Source organism: Mustelus asterias, chromosome 12 (assembly GCF_964213995.1).
Source record: "Mustelus asterias chromosome 12, sMusAst1.hap1.1, whole genome shotgun sequence".
Lineage (NCBI taxonomy): Eukaryota > Metazoa > Chordata > Chondrichthyes > Carcharhiniformes > Triakidae > Mustelus > Mustelus asterias.
The window spans coordinates 13,456,302-13,473,650 of NC_135812.1; the positions used below are offsets into that span (position 1 = coordinate 13,456,302).

General features: G+C 46.8%; 1 protein-coding gene across 1 annotated transcript in view; it reads right to left on the reverse strand.

Annotated features, from left to right (window-relative positions):
* The window catches only part of ccdc92ba (coiled-coil domain containing 92Ba), a 90,228-nt gene extending 73,191 nt beyond the window's left edge, over positions 1–17,037 (reverse strand). The window contains exon 1 of the mRNA XM_078224815.1: positions 16,814–17,037. The gene's annotated coding sequence lies outside the window, so the exon portion shown is untranslated. The remainder of the gene's footprint in view (positions 1–16,813) is intronic.
* Between the last annotated feature and the right edge of the window lie 312 nt (positions 17,038–17,349).

Below are 17,349 nucleotides of genomic sequence, written 5' to 3' on the forward strand. Positions count from 1 at the left end.
TTAACCTGTGTTGAATGCTCCCTCCACCCACATTGTCTGGACATTTAAGACCTGGCTGGCTGTAGAGATTTGCATTCTAATCAGTATTCTGTAATTTGATTTCTGTGTCTGTTTGCACTGTTGGAGAACAGATATCCACTCCATCTGACGAAGGAGCTGTGCTCCGAAAGCTTATGGTATTTGCTACCAAATAAACCTGTTGGACTTTAACCTGGTGTTGTGAGACTTCTTACGGTGATTTTAACCCCAGGATTATCACATCTCAGATGAGAGGCGAACTAGAGGAGGCAGGGCCTTCAGGAACAACCTCAGCTGATACTGGAATTGAACCCACACTGTTGGTGTCGCTCTGCATCACTAACCAGCTGTTCACCCAACTGAGCTAAACCAACTGTAATGTTATAGCTTCAGTAAAAGGATATAAACAACATACAGTCAAGACTTATAAGAGGGCGGGCAATGCCACTGCATGGGGGGGGGGGGGTGGGCAATGCCACTGCATGGAGGGGGGGCAATGCCACTGCATGGGGGTGGTGGGGGTTGGGCAATGCCACCATTTCCAGTAGTCTAGGTTTCTGCTATGTTAGCAAGAGAAGCCATGATGTGGAGATGCCGGCGTTGGACTGGGGTAAACACAGTAAGAAGTTTAACAACACCAGGTTAAAGTCCAACAGGTTTATTTGGTAGCAAAAGCCACACAAGCTTTCGGAGCTCTAAGCCCCTTCTTCAGGTGAATCACCTGAAGAAGGGGCTTAGAGCTCCGAAAGCTTGTGTGGCTTTTGCTACCAAATAAACCTGTTGGACTTTAACCTGGTGTTGTTAAACTTCTTACAGCAAGAGAAGCGTCAGGCAAAGCTGATTAATCCCACAGAAAGTCCTTCACCCACACGCCCAGCCCCTCACCCACATGCCCAATTGTTTTGTCGGGCTGTTTTGATGAATTCTCTCTTCCACCTTCTTCCGTCGGGATAAAGATACAAAAGTCTGAGGTCACAAACCAACCAACTCAAGAACAGCTTCTTCCCTGCTGCCATCAGACTTTTGAATGGACCTACCTTGCATTAAGTTGATCTTTCTCTACACCCTAGCAATGACTGTAACACTATATTCTGCACTTTCTCCTTTCCTTCTCTATGAACGGTATGCTTTGTCTGTATAGCGCACAAGAAACAATACTTTTCACTGTATGTTAATACATGTGACAATAATAAATCGAATCAAAACATCAAAGCCAAGCCCAAACCCATTCTAACTGCTGTGGGTCTGCGGATGCTAATTCGGAATGGTGACCCTGGCTCTCTCATCAGCTCAAAGACCAATTGCAGTCTTCCTGTGAGAACATGAAGATAGGAGTAGGCCAATCGGTGCCTTGGGACTCCTCTGCACTGCACCATTCTCCTGCATTCGCTGCCCTGACTCACATCAGGAATTGAACCCGGAGATTCTCTGTACCACCTCCACACAATTTACCAGTTTTAACCCAACATGTGGTTGCTCTGCCTTTTCACCTTCACCCTTGGTGACTTGCACTGCCGTCAGTGTGACAGAACAAACGATAGTGGCTATCATGTGATTTGTGGGCGGCACGGTGGCACAGTGGTTAGCACTGCTGCCTCACAGGGACCCGGGTTCAATTCCAGCCTCAGGTGACTGTGTGGAATTTGCATGTTCTCCCCGTGTCTGCGTGGCTTTCCTCCAGGTGCTCCGGTTTCCTCCCACTCTCCAAAGATGCGCAGGTTAGGTTGATTGGCCATGCTAAATTGATCCTTAGTGTCAGGAGGGTTACGGGGATAGGGCCCGGATGGGATTGTTGTCAGTGCAGGCTCGATGGGCCGAGTGGCCTCCTTCTGCATGGTAGGGATTCCATGATTCTTGCTTTAAAACAAAACTCTGAAATAGATCACCATGCACTGACACTATTGTACAGTTCATTAATCATAGAATCCCTACAGTGCAGGAGGAGGCCATTCAGCCCATCGAGCCTGCACCGACAACAATCCCACCCAGGCCCTATCCCCATAACCCCATGTGTTTACCCTGCTAATCCCCCTGACACTAAGGGTGTATTTAGCATGGTCAATCCACTTAATCTGCACATCTTTGGACTGTGGGAGGAAACCGGAGCACCCAGAGGAAACCCACGCAGGCAGACACGGGGAGAATGTGTAAACTCCACGCAGACAGTGACCCAAGGCCAGAATTGAAGCCAGGTCCCTGGCGCTGTGAGGCAGCAGTGCTAACCACCGTGCCGCCCTCTGAAACGGTGACAGAAATGGCCTCAAACGCACAACAGTCCTGACACAGGATCTCCACCTGAAATGGTGATCTGCTTCTTGTTTTAAAGCTGCTGATGTCTCGGAGATGCATTTGCAGCAGTTTCTGGCTCTAACTCAGATTCCCAGCGTTTGCAGTTTTTTCCCCAAATGTTCGAGTACCTTCAGCAAAGCTTGTTGTTCTAGGACTAAAACTTGCCCTCATTCTCCGATCCAGATAGCAGGCAACACTCGGCAGACAGGCCATGAACACCGGGTTTGTCTTCAGTAGCTCATCATTCATCATATTGATGAAGGTTAAAAAAAGAAAAATCACATTCTCAAGTCTTTTTGGAGACTTTACAAAAATTTGGGGTCAATTACCCTCATTATTAGAGATATGAAATAAATACTTAGTGTATAGATTGCAGTTTAAAATAAGGGCTGCAGCACTTTAAGTTAGTTGGAAGAAATACTTAATATCCAGTTAGAAAATTGATTGCATGTATTTATTGATGGATCTTACGTTCATAATGAGTCGTGCAAGAACCCAGCATACTCGCTGCATTGCAAATAATCTGAACCCAATATCAGCAAGTTCTGGCAAGGTAATGTACAAGATTCAACAAATACACATTAACACATTCTGCTATCTTACCTTTGCGCTACTATTAGCACCTGCTTTAGTCTTTAATGCTACATTAACACTCCCTTTGTCTTTTGTCCATGACATCTTTGTCACTCATTTTGTCATTCCCCAGGTCAGACCAGCCATGACCCAATGGCAGAACAGGCTCGAGAGGCTAGTGTCACAAGTAGGCTTACATTAACACTGCAGTGAAATTACTGTGAAAATCCCATAATCACCACACTCCTGTTTGAGTTCACTGAGGGAGAATTTAACATGGCCAATGCACCCTAACCAGCACGTCTTTCGGACTGTGGGAGGAAACCGGAGCACCCGGAGGAAACCCACACAGACGCAGGGAGAACGTGCAAACTGCACACAGACAGTGACCCAAGCCGGGAATCGAACCCAGGTCCCTGGCACTGTGAGGCAGCAGTGCTAACCACTGTGCCACCGTGCCATCCTTTAATGGCCTCCTCCTGATCCTATGTCTCTTAATTTCCGTCCTATGTAGCAACTGCCTGCAGGAAAACAAAAATCGATGCCACAGGCAACAAATCTGAATCTCAAACTGTAAAAAATATGCAGAATGAGAAAAAGAGCTGCGGGAAAAAAAAATCAAAATAAATATGTCACTGGTTAACGTAAGAGTTAAAAAAACATCTGAATGTGCCATCAAGGCTGTTTATACTATCTTTAAAGGGGCTCAAAGTCCCAGCACTAGGGGCTGTCTCCCAAGGTGCAGAAAACGCCAACTTATTAGCCTGTCAGGGGCCATCTTTGTCCACATTTTGTATTCATTCATGGGACATGGACATCACTGGCTGGGCCAGCATTTATTGCCCATCCCTAGTTGCCCTTGAAATGAGTGTCTCGCTAGGCCATTTCAGAGGGCAGTTAAGAATCAGCCGCATTGCTGTGGCTCTGGAGTCACATGTAGGCCAGACCAGGTAAGGACGGCAGATTTCCTTCCCGAAAGGAACATTAGTGAACCAGATGGGTTTTTCCCGACAATTGACAATGGTTTCATGGTCATCAGTAGATATTCAATTCCAGATTTTTTTTGACAGCATCTGTGGGGAGAGAATAGAGCCAACATTTTGAGTCTGGATGACCCCTCGTCAGAGCTGAGAGCAAAGAGAATCAGCAGAGATTTATACTAGGAGGGTCCGGGTGGGGTGGGGGGGGGGGGGGGGGGGGGGGGTTGAATGAGACAAAGTGAATGTAAATGAGGATATAGAAGGCTGAGAAGATCATAGAATAGAATCATAGAAACCCTACAATGCAGAAAGAGGCCATCTGGCCCATCGAGTCTGCACCAACCACAATCCCACCCAGGCCCTACCCCCATATCCCTACACATTTACCCGCTAATCCCTCTAACCTACGCATCTCAGGACACTAAGGGGCAATTTTAGCATGGCCCATCAACCTAACCCGCACATTTTTGGACTGTGGGAGGAAACCGGAGCACCCGGAGGAAACCCACGCAGACATGAGGAGAATGTGCAAACTCCACACAGACAGTGACCCAAGCCGGGAATCGAACCCAGGTCCCTGGAGCTGTGAAGCGGCAGTGCTAACCACTGTGCTACCGTGCCGCCCTAAAAGTGTCCATTAAGTGAGCAGAGTGCATGGATGCAGAACAGAGGTACCTCATCTTCCATTTGGGTACTTTACAGCCTTTTGGACTGAACTTCAGAGCATGAACTCTCTCCTCCACCTTCACTCCATTCCCATTTATTTCGTTTCATCTCATTCATCCATTTTATCATCCTTCTTTCTCACTTCCATTTTTCCACTTCTCCATTCCAGCTCTCCTTCTTGTCCTCTCCCTCCCCTCCGCCCTCTTCCGGGCAATTGCCACATTCCTCAAGTAGTGCTTTAACCATCTGTACCTCTGTTCTGCCATTCACGCATTCTGATCACTTAATGCACACTTTTAGCACCTTCCCAGCCTTCTGTATCCTCATTTACATTCCCTTTGTCCCATTCCAGCCACCCCCCCTCCCCCAACAAATCATAATATAAATCTCTGCTGATTCTCTTTGCTCTCAGCCCTGACGAAGGGTCATCCAGACTTGAAACACTGGCTTTATTCTCTCCCCACAGATGCTGGCAGATCTGCTGAGATTTTCCAGCATTTCCTGTTTTTGTTTCAGATTCCAGCATCCCAGGTAAGGACGGCAGATTTTCTTCCCTAAAGGACATTAGTGAACCAGTTGGGTTTTTCCCACAATGGTCTCACGGTCATCAGTAGATTCTTAATTCCAGATATTTTTCATTGAATTCAAATTCCACCATCTGCCGTAACGGGATTCGAACCCGAGTCCCCAGAACATCAGCTGAGCTTCTGGAATAATAGTCTAGCGATAATACCGCTAGGCCATCGCCTCCACTTGAGCCTGTGTTAACTGGACCCTGCCTTGAATCTAACATCCAGCCCGGTTTGCAAATGACATTTAACATCGTAAAGCTGATAATAATGGAAGCTGAATAAAGCAGAATGAAATCCGATGCAAGTTGCTCCTGCTGCGATGTCTCTGGAGATATCCTGTATCATTGACTTTGTTCAGATTCCTCCTCGAGGTCATTTGCCTTCTTCCAAAGCCGCTGCTCGAACAGGAACCAGCTGCTAACATTGTTACTGCTGACATCCGAGCTGAAACCACCTTTCTAAAGCAGGGTTATTGATGCAATTGCCGAGACCACTGACTCTGTATCCACTGTTTCTGCTTTAGTTCCTTAGCCCCAAAGTTACCCAGTAACCAGAAAGCAAATTCACTCCCCTAACTCGGAGGGCTAAGACAATTACTCATCATAGAAACCCTACAGTGAAGGCGGCGGCCATTCAGCCCCATCAGGTCTGCACCGACTCTCCAACAGAGCATGCCCTATTCCCATCACCCCACATATTTACCCCACTAATTCCCCTAACCTAATCCCTCAGACACAGTGAGGTCCCTCTTTACCCCCGATAGCCCCCATACCCAGTGAGTCTGACAAGACAGAATTTAGCATGGCCAATCAACTTGACCTGCAGGGTATTGGATATCCCAACACCCGAGATTGGTAGAATTTTTTGATTTAGAACATAGAACATAGAACATTACAGCGCAGAACAGGCCCTTCGGCCCACGATGTTGCACCGACCAGTTAAAAAAAAAAACTGTGACCCTCCAACCTAAACCAATTTCTTTTCGTCCATGAACCTATCTACGGATCTCTTAAACGCCCCCAAACTAGGCGCATTTACTACTGATGCTGGCAGGGCATTCCAATCCCTCACCACCCTCTGGGTAAAGAACCTACCCCTGACATCGGTTCTATAACTACCCCCCCTCAATTTAAAGCCATGCCCCCTCGTGCTGGATTTCTCCATCAGAGGAAAAAGGCTATCACTATCCACCCTATCTAAACCTCTAATCATCTTATATGTTTCAATAAGATCCCCTCTTAGCCGCCGCCTTTCCAGCGAAAACAATCCCAAATCCCTCAGCCTCTCCTCATAGGATCTCCCCTCCATACCAGGCAACATCCTGGTAAACCTCCTCTGCACCCTCTCCAAAGCCTCCACATCCTTCCTGTAATGTGGGGACCAGAACTGCACACAGTACTCCAAGTGCGGCCGCACCAGAGTTGTGTACAGTTGCAACATAACGCTACGACTCCTAAATTCAATCCCCCTACCAATAAACGCCAAGACACCATATGCCTTCTTAACAACCTTATCTACTTGATTCCCAACTTTCAGGGATCTATGCACACATACACCTAGATCCCTCTGCTCCTCCACACTATTCAAAGTCCTCCCGTTAGCCCTATACTCAACACATCTGTTATTCCTACCAAAGTGAATTACCTCACACTTCTCCGCATTAAACTCCATCCGCCACCTCTCGGCCCAACTTTGCAACCTGTCTAAGTCTTCCTGCAAACTACGACACCCTTCCTCACTGTCTACCACACCACCGACTTTGGTGTCATCAGCAAATTTGCTAATCCACCCAACTATACCCTCATCCAGATCATTAATAAATATTACAAACAGCAGTGGCCCCAAAACAGATCCCTGAGGTACACCACTTGTAACCGCACTCCATGATGAATATTTACTATCAACCACCACCCTCTGTTTCCTATCCGCTAGCCAATTCCTGATCCAATTTCCTAGATCACCCCCAATCCCATACATCTGCATTTTCTGCAGAAGCCTACCATGGTGAACCTTATCAAACGCCTTACTAAAATCCATATATACCACGTCCACTGCCTTGCCCCCATCCACCTCCTTGGTCACTTTCTCAAAAAACTCAATAAGGTTAGTAAGGCACGACCTACCTGCCACAAAACCATGCTGACTATCACCTATCAATTCATTACTCTCCAAATAACTATAAATCCTATCCCTTATAATTTTTTCCAACATCTTGCCGACAACAGAAGTGAGACTCACCGGTCTATAATTCCCGGGGAAGTCTCTGTTCCCCTTCTTAAACAATGGGACAACATTCGCTAACCTCCAATCTTCTGGTACTATACCAGAGGCCAACGACGACCTGAAGATCAGAGCCAGAGGCTCTGCAATCACTTCTCTTGCCTCCCAGAGAATCCTTGGATAAATCCCATCCGGACCAGGGGATTTATCTATTTTCAGACCCTCCAGAATATCCTGCACATCCTCCTTATCAATTTGAAAATGATATCAAGGAATCTGGAGCTTAGTTGGGTCAACAGGGTTGAGATACCGATTTTTTCATTCTTTCATGGGAAGTGGGCAAGGGCAGCATTTATTCCTATCATAAATTAACAATGAGAAGGTTACAGTGATGATCAGGGACGGCACGGTGGCACAAGGGGTGACACGGTGGCACAGTGGTTAGCACTGCTGCCTCACAGCTCCAGGGATCCAGGTTCAATTCCAGCCTTGGGTCACTGTCTGTGTGGAGTTTGCACATTCTCCTGTGTCTGTGTGGGTTTCCTCCCCGTCCAAAGATGTGTGGGTTAGGTTGATTGGCCATGCTAAATTACCCCTTAGTGTCAGGGTGATTAGCAGGGTAAATACGTGGGGTTACAGAAATTCGGCCTGGGTGGGGTTGTTGTCGGTGCAGGCTTGATGGGTTGAATGGCCTCCTTCTGCTCTGTAGGGATTCTATTCTATGATCTATTTGTACAATGGAGTGAATGGTTTTCATTCCAGTATCTCTAATAAATAGCAACAATTTGCATTTAGTGTTGTGAAACGCCCCAAAGCATGTCATACGTGTTAAACAAAGTTCGACACTATGCCACGTTAGACGATATAATATCAGATGACCAAATGTCTAAACATAGAGCCTTGAGGAACATTCTAAAGGAGAGAGAGAGATAGATAGAGCTATTAAGGCAGGGAGTTCCAGAGTTTAGGGCCTAGTCAGCTGAAGGTTCTGTCACCAAGAGTTAAGCAACTAAAATCAGGGGTACACGAGGAGCCAGAATAGGACAGGTGCAGAGATCTTAAATGTATGGACACAGGTTTAAGGTGCTGGGGGGTAGGTACAGGGGAAATGTTAGGGGGAAGTTTTTCACACAGGAGGGTGGTGGGCGAGTGGAATCGGCTGCCGTCAGTGGTGGTGGAGGCAAACTCAATAGGGTCTTTTAAGAGACTCCTGGATGAGTACATGGGACTTAATAGGATGGAGGGTTATAGGTAGGCCTAAAAGGTAGGGATATGTTCGGCACAACTTGTGGGGCCGAAGGGCCTGTTTTGTGCTGTAGTTTTTCTATGTTTCTATGTTCTATGTTTGTCGGGCTGGAAGAGGCTACAGAGTTAAGGAGCTGGAGGCCAGGAGGGATTTGTAACCAAGGAGAAGAATTTTAAAACAGAGACGTTGCTGGGCCAGGAACCAATGTAGATCTGAGTGAACAGAGGGATGATGGGTGAATGGGATTTGATACCATTTAGGAAACAGATAATATTATTCTGGATGAGCTCAGTTTATGTAGGATAGAAGATAGAATGCTGACCAGTAATAGAATCATAGAATCCCTGCAATGCAGAAGGAGGCCATTCAGCCCATCGAGCCTATGCCAACAACAATCCCACCCAGACTCTACCCTTGTAACTCCATGTATGTACCCCACTAATCCCCTTGACAGTAAGGGGCAATTGAGCATGGCCAAACAACCTTACCCACACGTCTTTGGACTGAGAGAGGAAACTGGAGCACCCGGAGAAAACCTACTCAGGCACGGGGAGAACGTGCAGACTTCGCACAGACAGTGACCCAAGCCGGGAATCGAACCTGGGTCCCTGGCGCAGTGAAGCAGCAGTGCTAACCTACGTATTGTATTGGAGTAGTCAAATCCAGGTGGTGAGGGTTTCAGGAGGAAGATGTATTATTTAAAACTAAAACTGTCGGATTTCCTAGCTACTCTACACGCTCATCTCATGAGTAGCTGAGCGATAGGAGAGTAAGATCCCAGTTTCAATCCACAGTTTCCGCTTAATGGATAGTCAGAGCAGCAGTCAATGCAATCGACTTCCTTGCTCATGTGTTGGGCGGCGAATACCAGCCAGAGTTCCAGTGATTCCTGCTGTGGATGAACATTGGACAAGGACACAATCAGGTGAAGACACGATGTCCACCTCCCAAAGTTAACTCACCACCGTGATGGTTCACACATGAATAATGATTGTCTGGTATCACAAAGTCTCGAGAACCAATCTCTGGCAAGGGATCATCGTATTACAGCAGCCAGTGGGGGAAGGAAATTGGTGATGGTCGCAGAATTGGTTAAGTAGATAGCAATTCCTTGCTGATGAATCAAGACCTGATAAAGGCGTACTCAGCCTGGCCAACCTTGCAAAGTCCTCCTAACATCTGGGGATTGTGGTGCGGGAAGATATTATAAATCTTAATAGGGGGAGGCAATGGCCTAGTGGTATTATCGTTAGACTATTAATCCAGAAACTCAGCTAATGTTCTGAGGATCCGGGTTCGAATCCCGCCACGGCAGATGGTGGAATTTGAATTCAATAAACAATATCTGGAATTAAGAATCTACTGATGACCATGAAACCATTGTCGATTGTCAGAAAAACCCATCTGGTTCCCTAATGTCCTTTAGGGAAGGAAATCTGCTGTCCTTACCCAGTCTGGCCTACAGAGCCACAACAGTGTGGTTGAATCTCAACTGCCCTCTGAATAAGGGCAACTTGGGATGGGCAATAAATGTTGGCCAGCCAGCCACGCCAATGCCCCATGAATGAATAAATAAGAAAATCCACAATGAAAACCCTTTCTTTCTGTGTTCACCACCAGTAACCTGCAAGTGAAGGTTTGTTTTATTTATTCATGAGATGTGGGCGCCGCTGGCTGGGCCAGCACTTATTGTCCATCCCTGAGGGCAGTTAAGAATCAACCACATTGCTGTGGGCTCTGGAGTCACATGTAGGCCAGCCAAGGTAAGGACGGCAGATTTCCTTCCCTAAAGGGACATTAGTGAACCAGATGGGTTTTTACAACGTTCAACATTAGATTTTTTATTGAATTCAAATTTCACCATCTACCATGGTGGGATTCGAACACGGGTTTCTAGAGCATTACCCTGGGTCTCTGGATTACTAGTCCAGCTTCAATACCATTGACTCCCCACCATGATGAGGAAGACATGGATTTGATCACATAGGGAGGTATGAGCTTGATAACCAGAATCGAACTGAAATGCCATTTACAAGTGGAACATTTCCTTACAATCCCAGATGAAAATGTCACCAGTGTGAAGCACCGAGACAGTTAGGAATGTGTGTGAGAGCAGGTGACGAGCCAAGTTCCAATTTAGGGTCATAAATAAAACATTTGAGCAAATGAAAATGGGGCAATTATTTTTTTAATTCATATCAGATAATAGAATGCCTCAAAGGTTTGAATTAGTGGTGAAGAATATGTAGCAACATTGACATTTAAATGTCACTCAGAATGATTCCTAATTTAAATGTCAAATTCAGAGAATCCCTGCAGTGCAGAACAAGGCCATTCAGCCCATTGAATCTGCACTGACTCTCTGACCCAGGCCCTTTGCTGTAACCCCACGTATTTACATCGCTAATCCCCCTAACCAACACATCTTTGGACACTAAGGGGCAATTTAGCAATTTGGCCAATCCACCTAACCCGCACATCTTTTGGACTGTGGGAGGAAACCCACGCAGACACGGGGAGAACGTGCAGACTCCGCACAGACAGCGACCCAAGCCGGGAATCGAACCCAGGTCCCTGGCACTGTGAGGCAACAGTGCTAACCACTCTGTCACCTTGTAGTCAATATCATTCTATCTGATCCTATCTAGAGTGGACTCCTTACATTTTCCCTATGTTGACAGTTACAGTGCAAAATGATCTGACTTTCACACTTTTTTATTAACTCTCCATTTTATTTTCTCTGGCTTCCACCCAAGCAGCTTGTGACACATACAAGAAAAACCCCCAAAATGAGCTGGCAATGGGTACGATTTTTTATTAATTTGTGGGACATGGGCGTCACTGGTTGGCCAGCATTTATTGCCCATCTCTAGTTGCCCGAGGGCAGTTGCAAATCAACCACATTGCTCTGAAATTGCATGCAGGCCAGACCAGGTAAGGATGGCAGATTTCCTTCTCTGAAGGACATTACTGAACCACACGGGTTTTTCCCAACAATCGACAATGGTTTCAAGGTCATCAGTAGATTCTTAGTTCCAGATTTTTTTTTATTGAATTCAAATTCCACCAGCTGCCATGGCAGGATTTGAACCCGGGTCCCCAGAACATTAGCTGAGTTTCTAGATTAATAGTCAAGCGATAATACCATTAGGCCATCACCTCCCCCTCTATTATGTCGCGGCACAGTGGCTAACACTGCTGCCTCACAGCGCCAGGGACCTGGGTTTGATTCCCGTCTTGGGTCACTGTCTGTGTGGAGTTTGCACGTTCTCCGTCTCTGCGTGGGTTTCCTCCGGGTGCTCCAGTTTCCTCCCACAGTCCAAAGATGTGCGGGTTAGGATGATTGGCCGTATTAAATTGTCCCTTAGTGTCAGGCAGATTAGCTAGGGTAAATGCATGGGACTATGGGGATAGGGCCTGGGTGGGATTGTGGTCGGTGCAGACTCGATGGGCTAAATGTCCTCCTTCTGTACTGTAGGATTCTAGAATTCTATGGATTCTATGATTTCACCTTTTGTTATCCAGTTAGAATTTGTATGTCTCTAAACTGTGGGTCACAGGGATGTGGAAGATAGGATCAGGAGGAAGCTTTTCATTGAGGAGATTTTGGCTGACCTCCATCTATTTACCCATTTTGGCTCCAAACCTCTTAATTTCCTTCAAAAATCTATCAATCTCGATCTTGAAAGCTCGGATTGTCCCAGCATCTGCTGAAGAGAGTTCCTTATTTCTATCACTTTAAGTATGTCAAAGTGGTTCAAGATTTTCGTCCTGAGTGGCCAAGTTCTAATCTTAAGATCAAATCCCCTCATCGATCACCTGGTTTTGTGATCCTGCCCGATCGAATCTGTTTAAACAACTCGATTAGATCACTCCATGGTTGGCGAGACTCAAGGAGAATACAAACCAAGTTTACGCAAGCTGTCCTCAAAATGTGACGCTCTTAAACTCCAATATCACCCTGGACCCTAAACGCCCAAAACATTGCAAAGACCAGAACATGAGAGAAAAGTGCACCGGATCGCAGGATGGCTTTTTACCTTGTGCTTAAATCAATACTCACATTTGCTTGGCTTTTATTATTGAGGCGATGATAGAGTTGCTTACTGCATCATTGCTGGGTTCCCTCTAAGACAAAAGCATTTCTGTTCCATGTGGAGTGCTCTGCCGACAGGCTAGAATGCACCAATCATTTCGGCACGGTGGCACAGTGGCTAGCACTGCTGCCTCACAGCGCCCAGGGACCCAGGTTCATTTCCGGCCTTGGGTCACCGCCTGTGTGGAGTTTGCACGTTCTCCCCATGCCTGCGTGGGTTTCCTCCGGGTGCTCCGGTTTCCTCCAAAGATGTCCAGGTTAGGTTGATTGGCCATGTTGAATTAACCCCAGTGCCAGGGGGATTGGCAGGGTAAATACGTGGGGTTACGGGAATAAGGCCTGGGTGGGATTGTGGTCAGTGCAGACTCGATGGGCCGAATGGCCTCCTTCTGCACTGTAGGGATTCTATGATTTCCAAGTCAGCATTTCATGTGAATATGTTCACAGGTAGATTTCACCCTTCCATTGATTTTCCTGGTTACCCTTTCCCCTCCCCTTTTCCCCACCATGTTGCCCACTCTCATTTGTCGAGGCAATGGAAGGCTTTGCTCAGACGTATCAGTGTCACTTGTACTTGAGCTGCCAGCAGAAAAATCGTTACTTGCAATGGATACCACGAGCAATTTTGTCTCCTCTTCTGAAACAGTCTGACAACATTCGCTTCCCATTGGACACACTCAGTACATGTGTCGCAGTCTCTGAGTTAAGAGGATATTGTGTTGCCTTTGGTCCCTCAGCATCATCCATCCCCTTGCCTGAGTTCAATTGTTTCAGGCTCCCCGTTCTATTGTTTGTGCCTGGGTGGTTAAGAAAACAGCCCACGGATTGAGATCAGATAATTTCACACGCACCTTGTTCACCAAGCACCGGTCTATCGGGGAAAAGGCGGGTGAATGGGGTCGAGAAACTTATCAGCCATGATTGAATGGTAGAGCAGACTCAATGGGCTGAATGGCCTAGTTCTGCTCCTATAGCTTATGGTCTAATGACTATGTGCAATTAGGGAGCTCAATTGCAGTAGTTAGGCCTTAGAAAATTATAATAAAGTGTTAAAGGCCCTAAATTCTAAACATCGTAGGGCCAAAAACTCTAAATTCTGAAGATCGTATAGGTACCAGACCTGCATCGTGGAAGCGCGGGGCCAGATGTGTACTGGATACGGAGATTTTCGATCCTGGGTTGGGGGATGGCAAGGTGGGAATAAGAGGCAGACCAGGCCATCTTCCATCTTCAATCCTGGACCCAAAGTGCAGGGGTATAGTACACCGTGACCCAGATATGACAAACAGCATTATAGTTTCTATGGCAGGACCTGGTTTTAGCGCCCTTCCGGACTTTGGGACACTGGATAAGGGATCAGGTATCTGTTCGTAATGATAAGGAACGATAAGGAAATAGGGAATTTGCACAGTTTCAGTGACATCTGGGGTAGTTAGTGATGAAAAACCAATGATGTTGCATCGGTTGCCTATTACCAACCCACCTGGTATTCAGCCCATTGACGTCAAGAGAACTAGAGGCATGTCATAAATAAGAGCCCAGCCCAGATTTTATGATCGTTCTTACTAATTATTTTCTAATTTGTGCATGTGATGTATTGTAGGCCTGTGCATGCAAGGTAGCGTTTAAGCATCTCATCTTCCAGTTAGGCACATTACAGCCCTCAGGACTCAACACTCGAGTCCAACAACTTTAGAGTGTAATCCTTCTCCTTCATCTTAAAATTATTTTAATATCCCATACATTTATTGTCTCAATCTATAAACCTTCCCCCCTCCACCCCAAACCAGGCTGAGTCTTGTTCTTAAGGTTGCTACATCTTGTTGCAATCTCTCCCAGTTACAGTTTAATATACAACACATTCCTCCCTCTCTTTAGTTCTGATGAAGAGTCAAAAGGACTTGAAACGTTAACTGTTTCTCTCCTTACTAATACTGCCAGATCTGCTGAGTTTTGCCAGCATCCTGTTCTTGTTTCAGATTCCAGCATCTGACGTATTTTGCTTATTTGAGAGGTTAATGAAAAGTAGAGTAACTTTCTCACATTTGCACCATTCTATGCAAAACGGCACTGACTTACAAGGTGGCGTTAACAGATCACTAAATACGCTCAAAATCACTGAATGTAACACACTCAAACAGGAAACCAAACCGTCCTTCACCATCACTATTTACCACGAATATGTAAACAAATATCCAAGAGCAAGTGGCCAAAAGGCCAACTGAGGTTGAGATTCAGTAAAGCTCAATTTCTACTTGTTTTATTCTGAAGCGCATGGGGCCAGACACAGAAAATAATGATGGCTTGCCACTTATAAATAGTAATAGCACAGAAAGTCTTGTGGAAACACAGAAAACCTGGCACATAGAATCCCTACAGTGAAGAAGGAGGCCATTTGGTCCATCAAGTCTGCACCGACTCAGAATCTCCCTGTGAGGCAGCAGTGCCAACCACTGTGCCACCATGACTGGAGCAAGATCATAGAAAATACAATTATAAATATGGTGACATAGTCCAAGGCAGTCCAATGATAAAAATGGCAAACTCGCCTACTGACCTCAACACAGGAAATCAATGCGCAGTGGTTAGCACTGCTGCCTCACAGCGCCAGGGACCCTGTCAATTCCGGCCTTGGATGACTGTCTGTGTGGAGTTTGCACGTTCTCCCCTTGTCTGCGTGGGTTTCCTCCGGGTGCTCCGGTTTCCTCCCACCGTCCAAAGATGTGCAGGTCAGGTGGATTGGCCATGCTAAATTGCCTTTGATGTCAGGGAGATTAGCAGGATAAATACGTGGAGTTACAGGGATAGGGCCTGGGTGGGATTGTTGCCGGTACAGGCTCAATGGGCCCAATGGCCTCTGGAAGGGATTCTATAATTTGTGTACAGGAATTGTTGGTGGCACACTTGCCTTAAGAAATGAAGGAATTCAAGTTCCAATCTCAGCTAACACTTCAGTGCAGTACTGTGGGAGAGCTATATTGTTGGGAGTGGTCCAGTTGGGGTTAGCCAAGTTGGCAGTGAGGAAGAGTTAATAAAGGTGAATAATATCACAGGTCACAATGGTATTTCATTCAGTCCAACTGGACAGCTAATGCTTCACTTATCACTGTGCACACACTCTGATTAGAATGCCTTTGCAGAGTAAACTACAACAGTCTACCTGTTGGAAATATAAACAGCTCATCTGCTCTCACAGGGGGCAATAAAAGATCTCATGCTACTTGATGAAGAGTGAAAGGGTTGCATTTTTAAAAATACATTTATTTACTAGTGTCACAAGTAGGCTTACATTAACACTGCAATGAAGTTACTGTGAAAATCCCCTAGTCGCCACACTCCGGCGCCAGTTGGGGTACACTGAGGGAGAATTTAGCATGGCCAATGCACCTAACCAGCACATCTTTCGGACTGTGGGAAGAAACCAGAGCACCCAGAGGAAACCCATGCAGACACGGGGAGAAAGTGCAAACTCTGCACTGACAGTGACCCAAGCCGGGAATCGAACCCGGGTTCCTGACGCTGTGAGGCAGCAGTGCTAACCACTGTGCCACCGTGCTGCCCCAATATTTATCCCTCACCCATTGTTGTGTGCTTTGGACCTTGCTGTGTGTGAAGATTGCTGGTTCCCTAAATACTTCACTCGGCTGTAAAGCACATTGGGATGACCCCGGGACGCGAAAGGTGCTATATAAATGCAAGTATTTTCTTATAATAGAATCCACCTTGACCTACTGGGCAAAGACAGGCATCGGACAGGAGGGAGCTGGGACAGTTTGCAGTTCCAGAGAGGGGGAGATGTGACTGGAGAGAGAGAGGGGATGAAGGGGTGAAGGCTGAACAAATCTACAGGACAAGTGTATTCCTGTCCCTCAGCTGTTGGGTAGAGATTCCCAACACAGACACAAGGCTGGAGGAGGTTTGCTGTACACTGGCTGAAGGTTGCACACAGAGAACCATTGTAAACAAAGCCAAGAGAGGAGCTGGGACTCATCACAGTTTATATTCTTCGCCAGGGATGGACACAGGCTTGACAACAACTGACCTTCGGAAACAGCTGCAGCAGATTTTCCATCTGCACCCCAATGTTTTATGACCGAAACCGAGCCGCAATGACAAACCGTGCAATTACTGGAATAAACAAGAGTCTACTCACAAGCTCCCAGTCTCTGAACCTGGTCCCCCTGCAGCTCCGAACAAAGGCACAATCCCAAGGACTTCTCTTTCACACACAGGGAGAGGGGTTTGCAAATGTATTAACCATCGCAGGGTATCAGAGCCGAGCTCCCCCAGCAGCGGCACATCCCCCGGATCCCCAGTCCAGCCTGGAGTGTGGGTTGAAGGGCGGAACGGGGGCTGAGCCCCCCCCCTCCTCACTCCGCCACAACAGCTGATCCGCCGCCGTAAACACGGTGCAACGTGACCGGAAGATCAGGGCAGCTTCCCTGGGGACGCACTGATCTCACTCATTCAATCAACCACGTTCCTCCTGCAGTCCTCCCACCCCCTGAGTTTCCAGTTGATCTAACATTGCAGACAGGAGCACTCTTATTCGTTGGGAAACCTCCCTAGCAATCTCTACCACCCAGCAGGACAAGGGCAGCAGGTGCATGAGAACTACCAACCTGGCTCCAGAGTCCTTCCTAGGGGGGGGGGGGGAGCTTGCACACAATCCCGGAATTCCCAACTCAA